This window comes from Merops nubicus, unplaced genomic scaffold, assembly GCF_000691845.1.
Source record: "Merops nubicus isolate BGI_N331 unplaced genomic scaffold, ASM69184v1 scaffold1247, whole genome shotgun sequence".
NCBI classification, from domain to species: domain Eukaryota; kingdom Metazoa; phylum Chordata; class Aves; order Coraciiformes; family Meropidae; genus Merops; species Merops nubicus.
This window is the reverse complement of record NW_008619325.1, coordinates 21,018-45,487: the sequence shown is the minus strand read 5'-3', so window position 1 is coordinate 45,487 and position 24,470 is coordinate 21,018.

Below are 24,470 nucleotides of genomic sequence, written 5' to 3'. Positions count from 1 at the left end.
CAGAGAAGGAAGAAGGAGACGCCACAACCTCTCTGGGCACCCTGCTCCAGGGCTCTGCCACCCTCAAAGGACATAATTTTTTCCCGATATTCAGGCAGAACCTCCTCGGTTCCAGTTTGTCCCCATTGCCCCTTGTCTTGTTGCTGAACACCACTGACAAGAGTCTGACCCCTTCCTCTTGACCCTCACCCTTTAGATATTGAGAACCACTGATCAGATATCCTCTCAGTCTTCTCTTCTCCAGGCTCAACAGCCCCAGGGGTCTCAACCTTTCTTCAGTATAAAGATGCTCCAGTCCCCTCAGCAACTTTGTAGCCTCTGCTGGACTCTCTCCAGTAGTTCCTTGTCTCCCTTGAACTGGGGAGCCCAGAACTGAACACAATACTCCAGATGTTGCTTCACCAGGGCAGAGTAGAGAGGGAGGAGAACCTCCCTCAGCCTACAGGCCACACTCTTCTTCATGCACCCCAGGAGATCATTTGCCCTCTTGGCCACAAGGGCAAATTGCTGGCTCCTGGTGAACTTGTTGTCCACAGTCCCCATAAGAAGGTAATTTCTTCTTCTAAGCCATAGAGAAGCTAGTTCAAAGATCCCCAAGATCACTCCTAGAATCTCAAGAAGTACCTTCACTGCTAAGTAAAAGAGGTCCAGGGTGCGAGCTCGGGTCTGGGTGCACAAGTTGTCCACGCTACTTCTCCATTAGCTCACTCCCAAACCCTGCTCTCAGGCAGACGAGAGCCGAGGTGTTTGGACACAAGCCACGCTGTGACACTTGGCCTCTGGGCCAGTGAATTGGCCCCGTCTGGCTTTATTTAGTAGAGTAGGTGTTGCTGATGAGACTGCACTGCTTTTGGCTGCCTCTGCCCTGCACAGTCCTTCAGCACTGTCCCAACAAGCTTTGCACCTTCAAACACCCCCACAAGTCTTTATGCCACATCTCAGAGCTCGTAACACCTACCCTCAGTCTCTTGCTATAAAAACACGACTCTGGCAGGCTGTAGCGTGGCCCACTTAATATTTCAGACACTTTGAACTGAACCCCCCCACCCCTCCTCCAATCGTTAGTATGAACTAGGGCCATGGGGCATCACATAGGACCCAGAGGAGGCTGAAGGCTAAATGCCATGTGCTGTGGACCAGGCAATCTGCTGGCAATCACAAGCTGTGTGCAGCGATACAAACCAGGCTGCACGACTGGACTTCAAGTCTGGATGGGAGCACAACCCTCTTTGCTTTAGCACTGTGGAGGAAATTATTGTGGATTTAGGGGAACCACGTCCTTAGAAGGCAAGAAAGACTTCTGCTAGTGCAGACGTTAGAAATAGTTTATGAGATGTACGTTCACTTTACTGGCTTCCCAGCTTACTTTCATCTGATGAAAATTGTGGCTCAATCTTCTTTTGGTAAGACGTGGCAACTCTCAAAATCCAACAAGTCTCCATAAATACCCCTGGTTAAGTCCCTGGCACAGGAGAGTTGTTTAATAGGGTTATCAAATGCAAGGTAAGGCATGGCAGCCAAATGTGAGGTCATTCACATCAATTCAGCTTGCTGTGCAGAAGTGTCCAACTTCAGCTTGCTTTGCTTGGAGACTATGCACTGGGATAGTTACTGCATCTCAACCAAGATGTGGCAATTCCATATGGGCTGCCATAACTGGGTTGTACGTTTGAATTCCAGCATCCAGCTCTTCACAGACGATGGGTTGTCACTCTACAAAGCCATGGCAAATGTGAACAGGTCTTGGAGAGAGAAAAACCAGCTTGTCTCTAATCCAGAGTGCATGGGTTTGGCATTCCAGGCATATCTGGACATTGCTGCAGATATTACAGCAAACCTCTAGGTCTCCATGCAGCATGAGCACAGATATGTTGTTACATACAAAAAGTACTTGTGCCAAAATGCTTGTGGTCTAAATCTCTTCAATAGCCTGGATATGGTCTGCAGGAATATGAGTGACTTGACTGTGCAGGAAGACATAGGTAGGTAGGTGCCTCAAGAAACTACTTAGTATAAAATCACAGAAACACTTTGGGCTCTGTTTGCTCAATGAGCAAAAAACTAAAAGGTCACTACTGAAAAAGCCATCCTGGCTTTGACTTGAGGAATTTGCATCTCTTGACACAATGGCCTTGCTGTTGGCCTGGAAGCCAGCCTGTGAAAGTGTGAAGGCCAACAACTCATCTCTCAGCCAGTTGACTTCATGAGACTTTTCCTTCATCCCTGAGAGTATAAGGATACCACTGTCCCATTTCTGTAGGTGTTAGGAAAAGATCCCTCAAACCTTGCACCTAACCCACCTCAAAGGAGATAGCCCCATATTTTATCTTCAGGCATAGTTGTGTGAAGTTGCTCTGGTGATCCCAGGTCTGGCAGGGCAAACAAGACAGAATTCCCAGCTGAGCTACCAGTTCATCTGCAAGGATGGAAGTGGTGTTCCTCAGTCAAACAATACAAGAGGCTTCATACACCTTCAGAGATAATGTGGAAGAGATACTGTCCTCTCTTGCAGTGAGCCTGGAAGAAGAAGCAGCTTCTTCAGCACCCACCACTCTGCTGACCAAAAGATCACAGAAGGCAACTGTGGCTTTTACAAGAAGAACATGAGCCAGGTTAGATGGGGCTTTGAAAACATGGTCTAGCAGGAGGTGTCCCTGCCCACAACAGGGTGTTGGAACTAGATGATCTTTAAGGTCCTTTCCAACCCAAACCATTCTGTGATTCATTCTATGATTCTGTGGTGGATATCTACTTACTGACTCCAGTAGATATCCAGAGTAGATGGCAGGTTTTCACCACTATCAAACCAGGCTGGGATTGAACTAGTATCCAGAACATATCCCAGCAAGCTTAAAGCTCCATAATATCTCCATAATATCTCCTTTCTGTACAGTACTCAGCTCTCAGAGACCCTGGGTGTTCTTGCTATAACCAACATTGATGTTAGCTCTCTACTGCCAGGTATGCTGCACTTCAGAAATGCCACACGTATTCCCAGCCTTTAGGAATTTCCCCAAATCCTACCCATTCAAAACAGATCCCACAGATGCTTCCTCTGCAAAAATCCAGCTGCATCTTCTGTTATGCCTTTGTAGTGATTATCAGAAGATTTTCCTCCAGTTTAGCAGAGCTGCAGCTTATACAATCTTGACCTCTGAAGCATGAAGAGAAAGAAGAAAATAATGGGGTACAATGTGTTCTTTAGCTTTTATTCCACCAGGGCCAGCCAAGCTACTGAAAGGGAAATCCCTGCACAAATTAAGGAAACTCAGATATTTCTTTCATTCTAAGAGGCATTCCCTACAAAGCCAGGGCTTGTTTCCAAAGACTTGGCTGCATTCCAGCATCAGAGAAATTTTATTATGCAAATATTGACCAGTGTTGCAGGAAATGGTAATAAAAAATTGTCAAAGGTGACAAAAGCTATTGTGCTGGGGCTGTAACATCTGAAGTCAAATTTTGGGAGCATTGTTTCATTGATTAAATGATTTTTGGAAGTAGAGGGTAGCAGTGGATGGTCTGTGTTCCTTCTTTTGTGTGTTTTTTTTTTTTTTTTTTTGTCTTACTTTGTTTTAATTGGGGCAATTTTGGTCCTGGAAATGATGACAGAAACACTAACGAATGCACAGAATCCTGTTGTCCAGGATTTAGTCATGCAACGATCCAAACAATGATCCAATACTCAGACCCAGACTAATAAAGACCCTACCTGGCAGAAGCATGAAGAGGAATATTGTGCATTATGGACTGACCCCAGGAATGAGAGTACTTTATGGAAGGATATTGAAAAAAGATGGGAACCCCACCTCCAGTGGAGCTGACGGAAAAGTCCAAAGGAGGCCCAGGAATGATGGGGCAGGAACTCAGTAATGATACACAAGTTGTAAGGTTTGAGGCAAAAGTCAGGGGTCATATAGATGAGGGTTTAAGTTACACATGGGCGAGGGAGAGCAAAAAGCCTGAATATTTGCAGCTTATGTGCAGAGGGGCTGGTGAAGACAAGAGAATACAGCACAACCTTGCAGGCTGTGTAGATGTAAGTCAAGGCAATATCTTGCTCTTAAAATGACTTCATCTGCCGCCACAGCAGAAGTGAATTGGATCTTCACAAGCTGGGGAGAGAGACTTTAAAAAGTCACCTCTATGCAGAACCTTGTCCTTCCAAAAATAATGATAAATGAATGACTATATTATACTAGAAACGCACAGATAGTGTCCTACACAAGTGTAGTCAGAGACAAGTGCTTGAAAAAATATTTTTAAAAGCAAGTCATGACTCCTCTTTCCTTTGCAACATCCTCCTAGCTTTTGACATGGGTGAGTCTAGGGTACAGACCCACATTTCATCTTCAGGAATGCACAAGGAAGCTGAAGGAGAATTTGGCCCTAAGATAAGGGCTACTTGAACTGATATTCTCTTTTCTGCTGCTTTTCTCCTTCTGTAAGACATGCCAGTTCTAAGCCATGCCCATCTCAGCAGTGTATAGGCACTTCTCAATGGCTCTGAAGGATATCTTTTTTCAAAAAACACCTCTTCCTTTTCCCTTCAAGCTCCCCTCATCATAGATATCATCATCAGCATGGACAGTGTGAAAAATACAGTTGATATCCTTGGCATAGGAATCAGAAAACAAGGACTATAGCTTCTAAATGCATCTAGACAAAAATTGTTGTCCAAGTTCCCTCAATATATCTTCAATATCTGACCATGGTGATAAATTGTTCTCTTGCACTGCCCATCGCCTTCTATTGACTAAAGAGACAGTGTAGCTGGCGCTACATGAAATGCTAATTTCTCATGACAATTGGCAAATTGCTCCAAAAGTTCACAGAAGGCATGAGCTTTCCATGCCCCCGCCCCCTCCCCTGTGTGTGTATGGGATAAAGTTCTCGTTCAACCACATGATGCCACCTTGATTTACAGATGATACTGCTCTTTGTGTTTGACATCTGGGAGTGCTTTCAGTGCAAATGTTAATTGGGACCTTTGGGAATGTCACAGGTCCTGAAAAAGCAGCCTAGTGCCATGGAGTCTGGCTGAGACTCACAGAACGTATGTTGTGGTTTAACCCCAGCCAGCGGCTAAGACCCACACAGCCCCTCGCTTACTCCCACCCTGCTGGGGGTGCAGGGAGAGGATTAGAAGGGTAAAAGTGAGAGAACTCATGGGCTGAGATAAAACCAGTTTCATAGGTAAAGCAAAAGCCATGTGTGCCAGCAAAACAGAATCAGGAATTCATTCACTGCTTCCATTGCCAGGCAGGTGTTCAGCCATCTCCAGGAAACTGGGGTTCCATCATGCACAATAGTGACTTGGGAAGACAAATGCTACCACTCTGAACACCATAGAATCACAGAATGGTTTGGGTTGGATGGGACCTTTCAAGGTCATCTAGTCTAAGCCCCTGCAGGGAGCAGGAACATCTGCAACTAGAGCAGGTTGCTCAGAGCCCCGGCCAACCTCACCTGCAATGGTTCCAGGGATAGTGCACTGACCACTTCTCTGGGCAACCTGGGCCAGGGTCACACCACCCTCAGTATAAAAAATTTCCTCCTTCTCTCTAGTCTAAGTCTCCCCACTTTTATTTTAAAACCACCTCCCCTTGTCCTGTCACAACAGGTGCTGCTAAAAAGGTTTTCTCCATCTGTCTTTAGGCCCCCTTGAAGTCCTGGTAGGACACCAGCAGGTCTCCCAGCTGGAGCCTTCTCCTCTGAAGGCTGCCTAAGCCCAACTCTCTCCTGCTGGCCTCCCAGCAGAGGGGTTCCACCCTTAGGTCAGTTTTGTCCCCCCTACATGTTCCCTTCCCTTCCTTCTTCTTCCTCCTGCTTTTTGTGCTGAACATGACATCATGTGGTGTGGAACACCCCTTTGGTCACTTGGGGTCAGCTGTCCCAGCTGTATCCCCTCCAAGCTCCTTGTGCACCCCCAGTCTACTTGCAGGTGGGGTGGGGTGAGAAGCAGAAAAGCTCCTGACTCTGTATAAGCACTGCTCATCACCGTGCAAGTAGCACTGTTTTCAGCACAAGTCCAAAACATAGACCCATCCTAGTTACTGTGAAGAAAACGAATTTTATCCCAGCCAAAAAGAGCACGCTGTGGCACCACGACGTGGCATCCCTGCCCAAAAACTCTTGTAACGTGCAGAGCAGGAGTTTACCCTGGGGAAATCTTGGTCTGAGGCTGTGCTGCTGCTCTGTGTTCAATTTGCTTATTAAAGAAAGTGTTGCTCTGCCTGTCACCGTGTCTCTGTGTGAGTGACATCTGTTACTTGCAGCACTGGCTACCTCATGGTTCAGGAAAGTAGGGTGAAAAGGTCTAATGCTGAGTCTCTGAAAGGGCAACAGAAGAAAATAGATGCTGGTGCTTCTTTGTGATGTCCAGAGTCTCTTATTGCTGCACCTTCAGAGTTGTTGAGGGAAGACATAGAACCACAGAATCATTAAGGTTGGACAAGACCTCCAAGACCATCAAGTCCAACCACAACCCAACACTCCCGTGACCACTAAACCATGTCCTCAAATGCCACATATACATATTTTTTTAACCGCTCCAGGGCTGGGGACTCCAGCACCTCCCTGGGCAGCCTGGACCAAGGCCTCACACTCTGGCAGGAAAGAAATTCTTTTGAGCATCCAATCTAATCTGTGCCAGCCCATCTCCCCATGATTCTCTCTCTCCCCTTCCCAATCTTGTTTATTTAGGTGCAGGAGGCTGATCTGGCTCTGAGAAGGATCTGTCTAGCCCAGCGTGGTCTCAGCAGAAACAGAGATGGCCAAAAGATTTTACTTTATATTTAATGACTAATTTTATATTATTAACTATATATTTGATTATATTTTAATATTTACTTTTATATTTGTTTTGACCTTCTCCAAATGGTCTGCAAGCACACCCCCAGGACAATGGGTTTTGAAAGGGTAAAGACAGAGGTATAGAGATTGCTTCTTCCTACATACCAGGCACAAAGTGTTTAAAGATTTAACAGTAAGAAAACCACATATACACACACACACCCCCAAAAAAAAAAAAAAAAAAAAAAAAAAAAAAAAAAAGATACAGAGGAGTCTACTAGACTTGTTAAAGTCTTTTCCTTGCTGGCTCTGTCTGGCAAACTCTGAGTTTTAAAATACCAATGCCTTTTCTTGTCACTCTCAGTTTTAATTTATTATTTTTTTACATCAATAAATATCCCTCCACTCCTCCATCTGGAGGATTCCTCCTTCATCCCACCACTGCCAGGCTGATCAGAGCCACCTATGCAGCACCATTTGATCCAGAACATATTTCAATCTTGGCCCGTTCTCAGCCTCATAAATTCCTGACATGATTCGGGAGGCGTTTCTGTTGGAAATAGCTTCCCGCTCCACTGTCGTATTTATAGAGACTGCTGCTGCCTCTGATCTGGGGCCAAACATTAGGAATAATTGCAGCAGGAAGCAGGACAGAGCTCGACAGATTGTCTGCCTGGATTGTTTTAATTTCAAGATTGTGGAAGTATCTCCACTTTCTGATATTAAGAGCAAAAAGGAAAAAACCCACATTGTTCAGGAATTTCATATTTTAATTTTTTTTTAATTGCTTCTGTTAGAGACAAAGAGGGAAACATTACACCTGCTGCTGAGGACAAGGAGGTGAATTAGATGTTAGTGACTTACTAATTCAGGAATCCTTTTCCTGCAGGTTAGACCAGAGGTTCCCACTTTTTTATTTTCTGCTTGTTGAAACAAAGCCAGGAAGCGCACATGGCTCTGCACACACGTGTGGGTGTCTATGTGTGTAACAGGAGGAGCTGTAGGTGGGACCCCAGACACGTTGTCCATGTGCAGCAGCTTCAGCCCTGACCAATGCAGCCACCCTGCCACGTTGCTCAGGGCTGAAGCTACACATGGACAAGGTGTGAGTGCTGGTATTTGGAAGGAACCACACATCCAGCCAGGTGATGGCCCATGTTCAAAGTGTGAAGTCCTTGGCCGTGTGGCTCAGAGCTGAGTACGAAAGGTGGAAGACATGGATGCTAGGAGGCCTCAGATGTGTTGCATCTGAACTGGATTAGCTGTGTTTAGAAGTGGGAGATACATGCACATGCTGGAAGCCTGAGCTGACGCCTGTTGAATTCAACAGAAAAACATTTTTCACTTCATTTTTCATGACACTGGAGGTGCAGCTGGGAAGCAAGATGGGGAATAGAACAGAGAAAAGTCTCCCCAGTACAGGGATGCCAAGCAGGCTATGAAGTGGAACCGTGGGGCTGCTGGCACTCAGAAACCCCACTGTAAACATCTCCCACCCCATCTGACCATCGTCAAAATTGCCAGGCTGTCTGGGACATCACTGAAGCACAGAGTGAGCTGGGACCTCACCACACAGCGGCACTAGGGTTGTCTTCTCCTCCCACTGCCATGCTTTCTGGGTAGCATTCCTCTGAGACAACAGGGATTTAGCCTCATCCCAGTCTTACTGCCTTCAGAATAGAAGTTCCCACCGTTTTGGTAAAACCCTGGGAGTCATTCTTAGCTACATGTCAAAATATGTTCCTGAGTAGGGATCCTGAATTTTTGTTATTGCTTCTTGAGAAAGAAACCTGACTGTGATTCCATGGCTGGGTAATAGCTTTGGGAAATGAGGAAATCTCTTCCTCCAAATCCTGGGCTACACTGGTTCAAACCTACCCGTTTTGCTGGTTACAGAGAGCTCTCTTAATTGAGCATAGATATGGGGTAAGAGCTGCTCTAAGTTCAGAGGAGAAAACCATCCACGCTTCCAACAAGAGCTATGATTATATTAGCTTGACACAAGGGAATAATAAAGAGCTGTACTCAGAGAAGAAAATAGCAAGAGCCAACTGGGAGCTAAAGCCAAAAAAACATTGGTTGTGATCAAGCGAGCCTTGTAAATTGAAGGGGGAGTTTGAGAGCCTGGGGAGATCTATCAAGAAATGGTTAAAGGGTTAGCCAGTCATTAGGGGTGCCTTCAGGAAAAGATGCTTTAAACCAATCCAGGTAATTTGGCTCAGTCCAGTTTCCAGGTGAAAAACTTTGCTTTGTGCTACGCAGGAGATCAGATTAGGGGTTTCTGCCACCCTTAATATCTCTGAATAGAGGAACACCAGGAAGCACTCATGTACTTGTTAAGTTGACAGAGAAAATGAAAATGAAGCCATCTCACATCACTTCATGGATTGTCAGTGATATTGTGCTTTTGCATTTTAATCCTAACAACCTGCAAAATAGTTCAGATACAGTTTTGAAAAATACTGCAGCAGTGGAAAAGAGACAAGGAACAAATTATGCTATATGTCTGGTTCGATAGGAGCAGAAAGCAACTGCCCTGTCTGGCTGCTGACCTGAAGGTAACTTTGGTATCCACTATTTCTAACAGCAGTACCCAGTCCTGCCATTGCCTCAGATGTTGAGTCTACTGCCTCAGTAAAAAATGCCAGCAACCGAAGGAAGATGGAAAATTCATGTCTTTTAAGGTCCTGGAACAAAATGAGGGCAGAACCAAAACAGACCTTACTGTACTCAGGCTCAACCATTCTTTTCTGAGCTCCTGCATCTTCTCAGAGATAGGAGAGAGAGGCTAACTCAGTGCAGACTTTCCTGCATCATTATATGGGAGAAAACTCATAGACATGCAATAAGTCGTTCAGATGAAAGGGTTGAAAAGGGGACGGATTAATTATGATTTCCAGCCAGGGAGCAGAGGCAACAAAAGCTATAAAGGAAGGCTATAGCAAAATGGGGAATTAAGTAATTATTTTGAGTCTATATTCCAGTAGCACCTTTGCATGGAGCTGACCACCTCAACCCATAACTGTGGCTGGCAGTTATGTTACCCCAGAGTCTTTGCCACAGTTAAGTCATAATAACCTCCCTCTGGGAAGAGAAGTAGCCCTGAAAAAAATTAACAAGCTCAGCATTGCCTCGAATCTTTTAAGTGACTCCTGTCATGCTTCAGTCTTCCTCAAAATCTGATGCTAGTGAAAAATATTCCTTTTATTTGAAAGAAATTAAGGATAATAGAGAAAGGGAGAATATAAAGTAGATGGAGAGGAAGACTGGGACAGATGCCAGAAGATCTGAAGCTAATCAGATCCAGATAATGTCCAAGTCCAGTATCTCCTTCCCTGGGGACAGTACCCAGGACACAGTGCCAGGAGAATGTCAGTGCTGAGACTCCACTGCTTGCCTGCACCACTGGGGAAAGAGAATCTGCAAATATTTAGTCTGCCAGAAAGACTATTCCAATTAGTGACTGTCAGATCAAGGCCTGAAGGATTCTGAAACATGTAGAGGTTTGGACAGGGCTTACACAAGTCACACAAGGCTTGTTGCTTACTTAAAACTATTAGTATCTGACAAGCATGGACATCTCTAGGCACTTGAACCAGAAACTACTTAATTTACAGTAACAGTCACGGGATGGATCCCATTTAAGGTGAATTCCTGTGACCCCAGAAAGCTGTGCCTGGGCTGAGTTCATTTCTTCTCCTCCCCTGGAAATTTGCTTAGTCATAAATAAAATAAAATAAAATAAATAAATAAATAAAAAACCCCAAAAAAACCCACCATCATTATCTGAAATGAGGGAAGGAGCCTTTGTCACAGACAACAGGGTGTCATCACTCAGCTGTGCTATTGCCAGCTTCAGTCTTACTGTTGGTCCTAATATGGTTATGGGTAATTCTTACACCAACAGTTGTGGACAAGTGAGGACTTTTTTTGGAAATGAAGGAAGAGGGACCACAGAGCCCCACATGAATGTTCGAGTGAAGAGAGTCATGACAGCAGATGCAGCAATGCTGGCATTGCATTGGTGGCTGGAATAGTGCTGTTCTTACCCACCTTCTTTTCTCCACACCACGTTATTCTTTTTCTTCAAATAAGGGCAGGAAAATCATGTGGGTCAAGACAATGAACAGCAAAGAGACCGAGAGCAGCTGACAGGGTGGAATTTAATGTTCAGCCTTAAGTGCAGATACAGGTTTAATCCTTGTCCCAGCGCCAAAAAGTCAGGATGTCCTCAGCGTGGTGATGCCTGGCCATCCCCTCCCATGAATAGCACCAACACCCTGAGAGCTAGTCCAGGTTTCTAGTCCAAAAGGATTAGGCTCCTTCTCCTTCTACTTTGGGTTGTAACTGAGAATGCATAAGATGAATATTCACTTCTCGCTGAGCACTCCTGTGCAGCTGAGTCAGTCACTCGTGTCCTCACACACCTCTCACAACTCTTGCTGTCTCTGAACTCCATCTCTGGCCAACACTGACCATCCAGGCTACACAGAATCATAGCAACATAGAATTATAGAATGATTTAGGCTGGAAGGGACCTTTCAAGGTCACCTAGTCCATCCCCACTCCCTGTACTGAGCAGGGACATGTGCAACTAGAGCAGGTTGCTCAGAGCCCCGGCCAACCTCACCTGGAATGGTTCCAGGGATGGGGCAGCGACCACCTCTCGGGGCAACCTGGGACAGGGGATCAACACCCTCAGTGTGAAACATTTCTTCCTTCTCTCTAGTCTAAATCTTCCTCTTTCAATTTAAAGCCATCATCACTTGTCCTGTTGCAACAGATGTTGCTTAAAAGATTTTCCCCATCTGTCTTCTAGGCCATCTTTAAGTACTGAAAGGCTACAAGAAGGTCTCCCCAGAGCTTTCTCTTCCCCAGGCTGAACAAGCCCAACTCTCTCAGCCTGGCCTCACAGCAGAGGGGTTCCAGCCCTCAGATCATTTTTCTGGTCCTCTTCTCTATCTACTCCAGCAGGTTTGTCTGTCCTTTGCTGGAGACTCCAGAGCTGGACACAGTGCTCCAAATACGGTCTCACCAGAACAGTAAAGAGCTAAGACAGTCACCTCCATCAATTTCAGATCATCGCTCACATCCACCCTACTAAAGTCCTCTTTTTCTGCCCCAAAGTTGTGCATGGTGTACGGTTTCTGGCAAGTGCTCATGCAAAAACCATCCTAGAAGTATGCTAATGCTCAGCTAGCCTATACAGGTGAGCTCATGCTCTGGGTCTGTTGACTGTGTAGAGCCCACATGCTTCTAGAGGCAGAGGAGAGAGGCAGGAACACCTCTCCATCCCAATAGGATAGGATAAGATATTAAGGAGATGACGTCTGCTGGCACGAACCAAGCTTTGGAGGTGCACTGCACTGTCACAGGGTCCTACTCTGGATGGTTCAGGGGTCTCACCTTAGGTGAGATGAACCTCTACCACCCTTACCTGGTACCTTAGGTCCTTCATCTGGTGGGATAAAAGGTAACAAGAGATGAGAGAGAGAAATTCTGCCAATACTCACAAAGGTGCAAATTTTGCACTGTTGAAAGCAGTGACCACTGGAGTTGTGTTCCTGAGATCCTGCAGGTACTGAATGCTTTGTGACATCAGCCCTTGCTTTTACTTTTAGTGTCCCAGAAGAGGAATGAAGCACTTTGGCAAAAGTCACTCTTGAAGCAAGTGATTCTGAGCCTGGGTCTTCAAAATACTAGCCTATCCTCACACCTACCTAGATGCAGGAGAGCTGTGGGGAGATGGAAGCAATCCTCCTTTTGTTAGTTTTGTTAGTAAAGTAGTGTCTGCTGAGCTTGCTTTCCATTGACCCCATTTCAGGCAGCTCCAAACTAGGATTTTTAAAAATAAAAGTTTTAAAGAGGCTTATAGCAAATGTCTGCTATGAAATGGAGTAAACCCCTCCAAAGGGGACAGAAGAAACTGTTCAAACAGGACCAGACCGAGTGTGGCTCCAGCACCAGACCTGAATGTACACATCTTGTGGGTATAGCTCCACAAGCAGCAATGCATCTTCCCTGTTTTATGGGATTATGGCCCATCTACAGACCTCTGCAGGTGGCCACAGCCAACTACTCCCAGCTAAGAGCTCCCTAAAGACACTGTCTTAAACACCAACAGGGGCAAAAATGGACCACAAAGCACTAACTTAACTTCTGCCTGTGTCTGGATGATGTGTGAGTCAAAACTGATTGTATGTGCATTTCTCATATCCTCATGGAGTGACCCCTCTGGCTTTGGAAAGCATGAGGTTTATGCACTGAAGTCCACCAGTTTTAGAAAAAAACAGAACTCAATGGATCTTTTGTTCCAGAATACGTTTCAAAATATGGCACTCAATAGAGCTGCTCAAAGTAAGTGTTGAAATGTTACACATGGTTGTCATCTGAGACTATTTGAGGACTCTTAGACACACATGGCTCGCAGGGACAGTCCGTTCTACATGGCAAGCATGAGGAAGCACCAAAAACATCACAAAAAACTTTGCTATACAGAGTCCAGCTGGAGAAAACCAACAAAGGACAGAGGACAACTGAGGGACTGTGTTTTACCCAAAACCAGTGAATGAGCAGCAGGTAGGAAACTTAATTTCAGAGCTCATTCCACTAAAGTAAAATCAGGTTTTGCAGCTCTCTGCTGTATGACCAGGGCTTCATCAGTGCTTGCTGCCCTCAGGCATATTTTGCCTATGGGAAGCAAGAGGGTAACTTTCAGAAGACTGATTTTAGCTGCAGTGTTGCTTGATGATGTAGACTGGATTGATAGGGCCAAATGGGAGAAACAAACATGCTGTTGATTGAGGATGCTTCAATTTTCAGCTGTCAAACCTTCCACTTCACACCTTGTCAAAATCAAAGTATCTCAAAGGGGCGTGCAAAATTGTAACTCAGATTTGCAGCCCTTTGCCTCTCTGCTCTCCTGGTAGGGTATGCACAGGCCTACAGAGGAGGACTTTCTGAAGATGATGTTTGTTAATGCAGCCCATTCCAGCTGTGCAGTCATCCTGATGAGTTACAGTGGGAGGTTCTTCAGGCCTCCTCACCATGCAGTGTTTTGGTATTTGTAAAAATGAGACAACCTGAAGGGGAACGTTCATCTGAATTTCTCAACAGGTGAGCTCCCAATGCATTCTACGTTACAATACTACTGAACATACACAGCCAGGCCTGATGGATTTGATACCCTTTCTGGCCCTTCAATGTGACAAATTGGAAAGGAAAGGGATTTTTTTTCCATTGCCACGTGAGCTTTCAGTGCCTTGCAGATGATCACTTTCCTGATGCACTCTGTCCTCTGACTGAATAAGGTCCTGATGCACTCTGTCCTCTGACTGAATAAGGAAATAATGTTTAGCTCTAAACAGGATGATCGATGGCCATGCAGACTGTCATCTTCTAGGAACAAAAGCCAGACAGATAGTTGGACTGTTTTTCTACACCAGCCTCCAAAAACCTGTGCTTAGTGTAAGGAAACTCAGGGAAGGAATCTGTCAAATCTCCTCAGTCTTAAAACACTAGCAAGAAATTACTCCCAGCCCAAAAGGGTTTTTTTTCCCCTGCTTTTGTGCTGTAACCCTCTTCACTTACCCTCCAGCAAATCTGCTGCACCAGATGCCAGAGTTCAAGCCTAAACAGGGAGTTTCAGTGCTCAGACCTGATCCCTTCCTTTCCCATTTCAGTCTTCCCCTATTGACCATTTCCCACAATTAGGGGTCCCTCCATTCCCCAAACTGCTTTAAGTATAAGCATGTTTAAACATGTTATCATGTTACCTTCCTCTGGGCAGATGCTATCTTTGGTGAAGTCCCCTTTTCCATTTTTTTTTTTTATTTTATTTTGTTGTTATTGTTTGTTTTCTTTTTCCTGTTTTGAAGAGCAAAAATGAAAATACAAATAGGTAACAGTAAGAAATCTCTCTCCAGATTTCACATTCCACCATGTTCTTTTCGTATCTCTGGTTATGTTATGAATTGTTTAGCACCATTTCACAGCAACACGTTTTGGAGGAAAAGTGGCAAAATATTTATTGTTTTGGAAGAATTATAAGTCTAAATGTTGAGTTCAGAAAGGCTTTTCAGTCTCATCTTAAGTCTACAGCTTAGCTACAGAATGTATAGGTAATGTAGGGGCCATAGCAGGTCCACAGAGTAAGAAAAGACAGAGATAAGGTCTAGCAGTGTGCTGGACCAGAGATCTCACCCCTTCATGAAAAGACCCTGACTATTTTCAAAACCTCATGGATGTCTTGCAGTGAGCTGGGGCTGACCTTTGATTTTAGAACAGGAAACTCTCCAGAATGTATTTCTTCTGGGGGTATGTGATATTTTGCATATATTTCAGTATCTGCTGCTAGCTCATGGCCCGTGTTCCTTCTGTGTCCCTCCAGTCAAATCCCAGTGGATCTGTAATCTCTTACATCTGCATCTGTAGCTTGTATGCACAATGGGCAAATATACTTGTGCCTTCAAAGAACTGCTTTCTCTCATATGCCTTTTACTCCTCAGTACATAGGGCTCTTTTAGACATTCATGTTTTGTTCCAAGAAAATAGTCTAGTCCTGGAAAAGACCCCAAAAAGGTGTTCTAGAAAGTCTTCAGCTTGTGAGAATGGTAAGCTTTGGTCTTTGGCTGTCTTCCTTCTCGTCTCATCTTTTTTTCCACTCCACTTGCTTCTTTCATGCTGTGCAAGTATTTGGACTTTGGTGCTTGAATCGAAGAGCCATGCTGGTCTACAATGAGAGTACTTCTCCCCTAGAGTGGCTCACCAGGCACTCTCTTTTCTTCCTTCAGTACAATCTTAGCAAATAAACCTGCTGTTTCAGCTTTGCTGTTTGGTCATGGTCAGAGGGCGACACGCTGGGACAAGAATTCTCTTCCTGGGTAAATCATGCAAAGTTACTACAAGTCAAACAAGGTGCCTGCTGAAATGCTTCTTTGCTTTATTGCATTTCATCTGACAGTTCATCTACCTCCCCTCGGTCTGAACACTTGTCTGCAGCGATGAGGTAGTTTGTATGGTTTGTGATGAAAAGGTCCTTTCCTAGTTTGTTCCAAAGTCTTCTGGGGATGCTGTATATTTTCCTTGTCTCTGTTTGTTGCTTGGCCAGCATTTCCTTGCCGCTATAACATCTGCTCACCAGACCTCTGATATCCTTGATCACATTTGGCCAGTATGAGGTACCTCAAGCTTTCTGGTGTGTTTTTGAGAGTGCATCTGTTCCCAAAAATCTGGGTGTTGTGATTCGGCTGCATTTCTGTCTGAGCCATCTATCCCATGTGACAAGTTCATCTCTGCCTTTCCTGCTAGTTGCCACTTTCTGTCTTCTTTTCCATGTTTTCTTGTGCATCTTGTTGATATCTAGTGAACTTTGTTCTGCAGTTTCACATAGGTGGGAGTTCACTTTTCCTATGCTCACAGCTCTTGGTATAGTTCTTGTAGGAGCATGAAGGTTGACAGTTTAGAGATTTGGACAACTGGGGATGGCCTTGAAGAATTGCGCTCCTCTTTATCCAAGAATTCCCTAAAAGAGATTTGCTCCCCTGCCTCCTTCATGCCCCAGCCCCATTATCTTCCTGCCTTTGACTGCTGCCCTGACATTTCACTTAGGACTTCCACCTTCTCCAGCCAGGGAGTGCCCATCTCCATCTCCTCTGCTCTACCTCCACTCCTCCTCCAGCCTCTTAATGTGCAGATATTTAGATCTGTAGATTTTAAAGCTCATTTTACCCAACTTCAGATAGCCAACTGAGGTCAGGAGCACACTTAACTAGTTGCAGGGCCCTTGATACAGCACTTAGGGTAACTTCTTTCAGTATCTCTGGGGCAATGTCCTCACCTTCTTCACCTGCTATTCATATGTCAGAAACCTCCTTATTTCTAAATTTTGCACGCTGGGGAGCAATAATAAAATCTGCACAAACCAGAGAAAAACCTCACTGTTGGTAAGTCTGCTGAACCTTTTCATTCAGACTCCCATATTTTTCATTCCTATTACAAATTCTGTGTAATTTGGCACTGGGCTGATCTATTGTTTCTGCAGATTTTTGACCTCTGTCACAAACCTTTCATACATGACATGTTCTGTGGGCTGGCAGTGATTTCGGAGTACAATTAGCATTTATTTGGGTCCTCCGGTGAGTTGTGGATGCATCCAGATGAGGGGCGAGCATGTGACAGCCATTTCCCTCTATAGCTAGTAGTGCAACAGCTTGTATTTAGCTTTATTTTTCAACCATTGCAATGCTAGGGCAAAAAGCATCAATCTGCTAAGCAGGGCTTGGTGGAGGTCAAAGCTATAATTCCATGCCAGGGATGTGATTTCTCTCTGAATTTTGTTCCTTTTTTCAATCCACTTTTTGTTCCTTTTTTCAATCCACTTACGATTTCCTAGATCTGCTCCTAGGACCATGATCATAATCTAAATAGAAAATCAGAAACTCCAGATATTGATACATCCCTATTTTTTCCATTGTGCTTCAAACACAGACCCATCTCATGAAACTTTTCCCTCAAGCAGAGCTGCCTGCATACCCAGATGTTGTCTGAGCATCAGTGTTCTGCAATGGCCCCACAGGGAAACCCATATGCCATAACCTTCCAGAAGTGAACTTTCCTTGTCTGGCCTGCCTACATCCTGACACCACTTCTTCCCTATTCACAGCAGGGATTGCAGTGGCTCCAGAGGGCTGGGAGAGTGTTGGAGAGGTCAGAAATACCTTGCAAGAGATTTCCCAGGGAACAGACCTGGGCTGTGGTTAGAAAGTCAGTCTACAGATCAGCTTGTAGCTCTTTGGGGGTGATGAGGGAATGCAATTGCACCCCTCTACCAAAAAGGAGAGGCCATGAGGCTGAGTGGGTCGCTGAACTGGACTCCAGAGACCTCAGATTATTGCTTGATCTAAGGCAGAAACATGATGAGATGTTTCTTGAAAATGAGATGAGAGCAAACAAATCTTTCCTCCTTTTTCTGCTTCCTGATGATAGTCTTTTCCATTTAGACATCCTCTCTCATTATATGTATGCACAGTGCACAAGGTACACACGCTCTCCACTTCCAAACACTGCTGAAATAAAGAGGAAATAAGAGGAACCTCTACCCAATCCTGGGGCTGTGCTTGCTGCCTCATGACCTTCAAAGGTCTGACCGACAGCTTGCACTGGGGTTGAAACCCTTTCTCTTTTTCTGCAGTACTTCTCTTTATGGGATCGTACTTTATGGCTTTCTTTCCAAGTATTTCATTACAAACTCTATTAATGAACACTAGGGGTAGCCAAATGTGTTTGGTTGCCTGCAGGACCTTGAGAGAGGATTATGGAGCAAATTCACTGCAAACAGCCTCAGCTTCCTTGCAAACAAGGCAGCCTGACTAATCCTCCTTTGTACCCCAACAGAAGATCACTCCCTGAATTCAAGACCTCAGAGACACCTGGAAGGACATCAAATGCTCCAGAGCTGAGAACCTGGTGCAGAGACCTGACCCAGCACACACCCAGCAAGACAAACAAACGATGCTTGCCACATGGCTGTCACACATCTCAGCACTAAAGCCACCAGCCTCCCTTTGAGGCTATAAAACAGGCACTGGAGGATACTGGGAATCAGAAACCTCTCCCCTAGATTTAAGCTGGGAGAATGAACTGGTGGGAGTCCTTCCACTGCTGTGGCCATCTCTCATGACAGTTTTCCCTCTTGTGAACTTAGGAGGAAGAGAGGAAATTTTGTATAGCTCCTTGTCTTCCATCTTCATCCTGCTTCAAGCTTTCCTCCCCGTTCTCTTTAGGTACGGTCATTAACAGTAGTTAACGACAGCATGCAATAAGGAAACAGCACTACCATAAATTTGATGGGAAACTACATAAACGTAATGATTTCCAAGGTCACAAATGCAGCCTGTAGTTTGCAAGACAGCTCTTGTATGAGCTTTAACAAGGGCAAGTGCTGAGTCCTGCCCTTGGGTCACAACAACTCCCTGCAATGCTCCAGGCTTGGGGAAAAGTGGCTGGAAAGCTGCCAGGCAGAAAGAGACCTGGGACTGCTGATCAACCACTGGCTGGAGATGAGCCAGTGTGTGCCCAGGTGGCCAAGAAGGCCACCAGCATCCTGGCTTGGATCAGCACCAGTGTGGCCAGCAGGAGTAGGGGAGGGATAGTTCCCCTGCACTGTGCACTAGGGAGTCTGCACCTCAAAGCCTGGGTTCAATTTTGGGCCCCTCACTGCAAGAAAGATGTTGAGGTGCTGGAGTGGGTCAAGAGCAGGGAAACAAAGCTGGTGAAGGATCCAGAGCACAAGTCTTATGAGGAGAGGCTGAGGAAACTGGGATTACTTAGTCTGAAGAAAAGGAGGCTCAGGAAAGCCCTTCTTGTTCCTAAAAGGAGTTGTAGTGAAGCAGAAGTTGGTCTGATCTCCCATGTAACAAATGACAGGGCAGGAGGAAATGGCCTCAAGTTGTGCCAGGAAAGGTTTAAGTTGAATATTAGAAAAATGTCTTCTCCAACAGAGTTGTCAAACCCTGAACCGGGCTGCCCAGGGAAGTGATTGAATCACCGTCCACATTTAAGTTATGTAGATGTGGTGCTGAGGGACATGGTTTAGCAGTAGGCTTGGTAGAGTTAGGTTAATGGTAGGACTCGATGATCTTGAAGTTCTTTTCCAACCTAAACAATTCTATGACTCTATGAGATGTACCAAAGTCCTCCTGCATCCCATGTCACTGTCTTGTTAGGCATTTTCTTCTCACATTTCCCTGCCTGGATGAAACCTGAGAGAGTTAAACGAAGCAATCATGACCCTGTTTTGCTGGAAAATCCGACTGAAGACAATGATGGTTTGTTTCTCAGCGGACTTGCACGTGTTTGCTATTAGGCTGGAGGTAGCCTGCAAGATGTCTTCATCCTGCCTCAGCTGAGGTTGTAAGGATGTGCTAAGATACTTCAGCATGAGTTGTCTAATGCAGTCTGGAACTGGAAGCTTTTCTGTGATGATGTGGGTAAAACACAATGTCCTGCTGGAAAATGGAAACTAAACACTGTCCCAGATATAGCCCTACCACTTCTCTGCCATTCAAATCAGTCTTGCAGGAACCCATGCCACAGATTGGCAGGATGAGAAATGAGTCTGCTCAATTTCTTGGGATCTGAAAAGTTATGCAGCAAGTTCTCAGTACAGGAAAGACATGGATCTGTTGAAGTCGGTCCAGAGGAGGTCACAAAAAAAGATCAGAGAGCTGGAACCCCTTTGCTGTGAGGCCAGGCTGAGAGAGTTGCACTTGTTCAGCCTGGAGAAGAGAAGGCTCTGGGGAGACCTTCTTGTAGCCTTTCGGTACTTAAAGGGGACCTAGAAGACAGATGGGGAAAATCTTCTTAGTAGAGCCTGCTGCGACAGGACAAGGAGTGATGGTTTTAAACTAAAAGAGGGAGATTTAGACTAGATGGAAGGAAGAAATGTTTTACACTGCGTGTGGTGAGCCCCTGGCCCAGGTTGCCCCTAGAGGTGGTCGCTGCCCCATCCCTGGAACCATTCCAGGAGAGGTTGACCAGGGCTCTGAGCAACCTGCTCTAGTTACAGATGTCCCTGCTCCCTGCAGGGGGGATGGGCCAGATGACTTTGAAAAGTCTCTTCCAACACAAACTGTTCTATGGTTCTAAGTCCAGAACCAGACAACTGGGTTGCTTTAGAGGCACAGCACACCACACACTGAACAGCTTGATGTGAGGCCATGCACTGAACATGTACTTTACACTTGGATGTGTGTATTTCCTCCAGAAACACATGCTGCTAATCAGCCCAGCAAGGGAACCACTCCCCCAGCTTCAGCTGACCGATGGTAACAGGAGCAGTACAACTTGCCTTTCTGATTCCTTGTCATTTACCTTTTGACACGACACCTTTCTCTGTTCTTAGCCCCTGGACACGTGAGACGTGGTTTGCATCCAAGTCTAAATCCAACCCCCTCCGAGGTGTACGAGAGTTCAGATTTCAGCCTGCACCTATCTCAGATGTGAACCCTTCTTAATAAAGCAGAAATCTCCAGATGCACCCAAACAGCTGAAAACCATCAGCAAGGATAGTGCCATTTCAGATCTTATGGAGGAACCTCAGTGCTCCCCGTTACTTTCCACCTCCCTGGTCTCCTTCTTGCCATCTGTTATCCCGCGTAACTAGATTGTTGCTTTGAATCTTGCTCATGCCCTTCACCTGACACAGACCATTCCCCCATTCCAATAAAGGTAGAAACACAGAGGATGTGCTGTGTGCACTAACTTTCCTTCCAACCCATCCCATGCTGAGGGCCTCATGAAAACCACGCTATCAATCTGGCAGTCTCTGATGATGGAGCCCACATGGGAACCTTAGATAATGGATTACAGTGGAGGACATGTATTCTTGAATGTGTTTAAGATGCCTGGCAGTTTCTTAAGAAGCAAAAGAGAGAGAGAAAAAAAATTGAAAAAAGCAGTATAAGGGAAGGGAAATGTTCCCTAGATAAGTGAGAGTTTGGAAAGGGGATGAAGAAAGTTGTCTGTCATGCTGTACAGCTTCACCCATCCCAACACAGGAGGTGAATGGTGAAGGTGTCCTTAAAGCAGAACTCCCATAGCTGACGGCACGGAGGCACACAGGTAATATGGTAAACATTGCACATGGTTTAAATTATCATTGGTAATAAAACCATTCATCATCAGTCTCCATGCTGAAGACTGAGAAAGCTATTGCTCCTGAGGATTGAGTGACTGAAAGAAGGAATCATTTGCTGCTCTCTTGCTCACTTATTTTCTCCGACCTCCATGGCCCTGGCTCAAGGTCTTACTGCAGAACGACAGGTCAGCTGCTCTGTGCTCAGTATCCAAAAATTATAGCCTAGGATTCAAAGGTAATCACTGTCACTGGTGTGTCTTTCTGCTCCCTGAGACAGGGCCTTCTCTGGCATGAGGACTGAATTATCTCTCTGCCTCAAAGACTAATCACTCAACATCAGAGTTGAGAGAAGGATGAACATGTCCTATGTGTGACCTCTCCAAGGGCTGGGAGTGATGATGAGACCCAGACAGACCCCAGAAGGTTGGTACACACTGAGGTTTCTTTAGCTGACCCTATTAAAATTCTGCTTTTGATGGTGTCTTTGTGTATCATGTGCATCAGGTTTGCAGTGTCTACGAAGCAATGGGAGCTTCTCTCCTGGTTCCCTCCAGAAATGGACACAGCCTTCTTCTGCACATCCTTGCATGGTGTCCCAAAGCTCAGAAAGCAGGGCACAGTCTGTGCTGTCCTCTGCTTAAGATCACAGTTCAACAACCATCCATTTAAACCAGCACCCTCAGAATCAACAGGAAGTCTTCCACACTGCACCCTAAAACAAGGTATTTTGGCACCACTTCCAAGTGGTGCCCAGCTCCTCGCCTTCCTGATGTTCCTTCCATCACTTCTTTTCCAAGCAAAATCTCCCCAGCCGTAAATCTGCAGATTTATTTCTTCTTTCCAGCTTGGTGAACCTGTGCCTCTCTCCATGGAGGTCTGCCTGAAGCAAAATCCCTCTGGTCCAACGTGCAGCACATGCACAGCTCTCCCCAGTCATCAACCCAAAGCTGGGTTGGGATGGTTGCTGTAAATGTGGGGCATGAGCTCTGTTGATGCTGGGGAGAGAATAAGATCCTCCTCCTACTTGGCCTGGCTGGTTTGAGAAACTATTGCAGGTTCCACACTTCATGCTATGTTTTCTTTTTGTGTTATGGAGTTGTTTGAATAATTCCAATAGCAGGTTGCTCTCCAAACACATTCTTTCTGCAGCCAGCAATGCTCTTTGGGGTCCCCTTACCTCCCTGTCCACAGAAAAAAGGACACATCCTGAGCCATACCGCAGAAAGAAAGGTGAAAAATGTGGTATTTGGTTGCACCAAGTGAGGGTTTGGGAGTTGTTCAGCAGCAATATGGGGTAAAAGTGGCTAAAAAGAGGTGCTGTTCTGTAGGTATCAATGACTTTAAGCCATTTGTACACACACTGAGTTTTCTGTTACAGGATATTTTATTGCAGATGAGGACACCATACAGCAGAACTACTTTCCACACAGTTGTTTTGTTTTGTTTGGTTTGTTGTTGTTTTGGTGGTTTGGTTTGTTTTTTCTAAATTCCTTTATTTTAGTTCTTTTCTTTTGTATCAGTTTTACATCACTGCATATTTGCCAGATCTGATTATGCTTTAAGCCAACAACGATCACAAATCCTTAGCCTCTCAGAGATTCACAACCCTTTTGAGGTTGAAGTTGTGCCAGTTGCTTCCAGCTGAGAACTTGGCCTAAGGCCATTGCAAGGTGTGACCCTGGGATGAGTGGGGTTGGAAAAAGCTCATTGTCTTCCAGAGGTTTACTGTAATGCACAGCTCATGTAGAGTAGGAGGGGCTCAGCCCCACATCAACAGTTGGATTTCTGTAGGACTGTGGTCACTTTGAGTCTGGGTGGGGATGCAGAGGAGGAGAGCAGAGCCTGCTGTGGTGCCCTACATCAGCACCACTACTTCTATCCATACCTGCCTGGAGATCTGTTCTGTGCTTATCAAGTTGTAGAATCATAGAATGGTTTGGGTTGGAAAGGACATTAAAGATCGTCTAGTTTCAACCTCCCTGCCATGGGCAAAGACACCTTCCACTACAGCAGGTTGCTCAAAGCTCCATCCAGCCTGGTCTTGAACACTTCCATGGAGGAGACATCTACAGCTTCTTGGGGCAACCTGTGCCAGTGTCTCACCACCCTCAGAGTGAAGAAATTCTTCCTAATTTCTAATCTAAATCTTCCCCTCTTACAGTTTAAAGCCATTACCTCTCATCCTAACACTACAAGCCGTTGCAAAAAGTCCCTCCTCAGCTTTCTTGTAGCCCCCTTCAGATACTGACAGGCCCCCAGAAGGTCTCCCCATCTGGAGCCTTCTCCTCTGCAGGCTGCCCAAGCCCAACTCTCTCCTGCTGGGCTCCCAGCAGAGGGGTTCCCCCCTCGGCTCATTGCTGGGGCTTCTCTGGCCCCGCTCCAGCAGGTCCCTGTCTCTGCTGTGCTGAGGACTCCAGAGCTGCCCCAGCACTGCAGGGGGGTCTCCCCAGAGCGGGGCAGAGGGGCAGGATCCCCTCCGCACTGCTGCCCATGCTGCTGGAGGGGGGCAGCCCAGGACATGGTTGATTTTGTGGGTTGTGAGTGCACTTTGCTGGGTAAATATTTTCATCCACCAATACCCCCAGCTTCCACAGTGGAGCAGAGGAGGAAATGAAAACTAAGCTGATGGCTAGAAAGACACGCAGAGGTACGGTGTGTTGGCTGGTCTCTGCCCAGCTCGTTAGGTCCACCACAAACCCCCTTGCTGCTCTGCTGGAGTCAGCGGGTCCCAGATTTACCGCCGTCCATGCACGGCTCCTGTTTCAACGCTTAATTAGCTAGTGAAATGAATGAGAAATCAGGTGCCTAAACAAAAAATTAGACACAGAAACCCCTCTGTGGATTTGACCATGCAGGTCTGGTAAATAAATATCTGTAATGTCCCATCTCCTGTTGAGAATCTGCTCACCAGTAGCCCTCGGTAACACTACTGTCTGCAGCAGCAGGGCCTGGCTATCAGATCAAGGAGCAAGGTCCAGAATACCTTGATCCGGCCCCATCCCTGGGGACCTTAAAGATCAGGCTGGGTGTGACTCTCAGT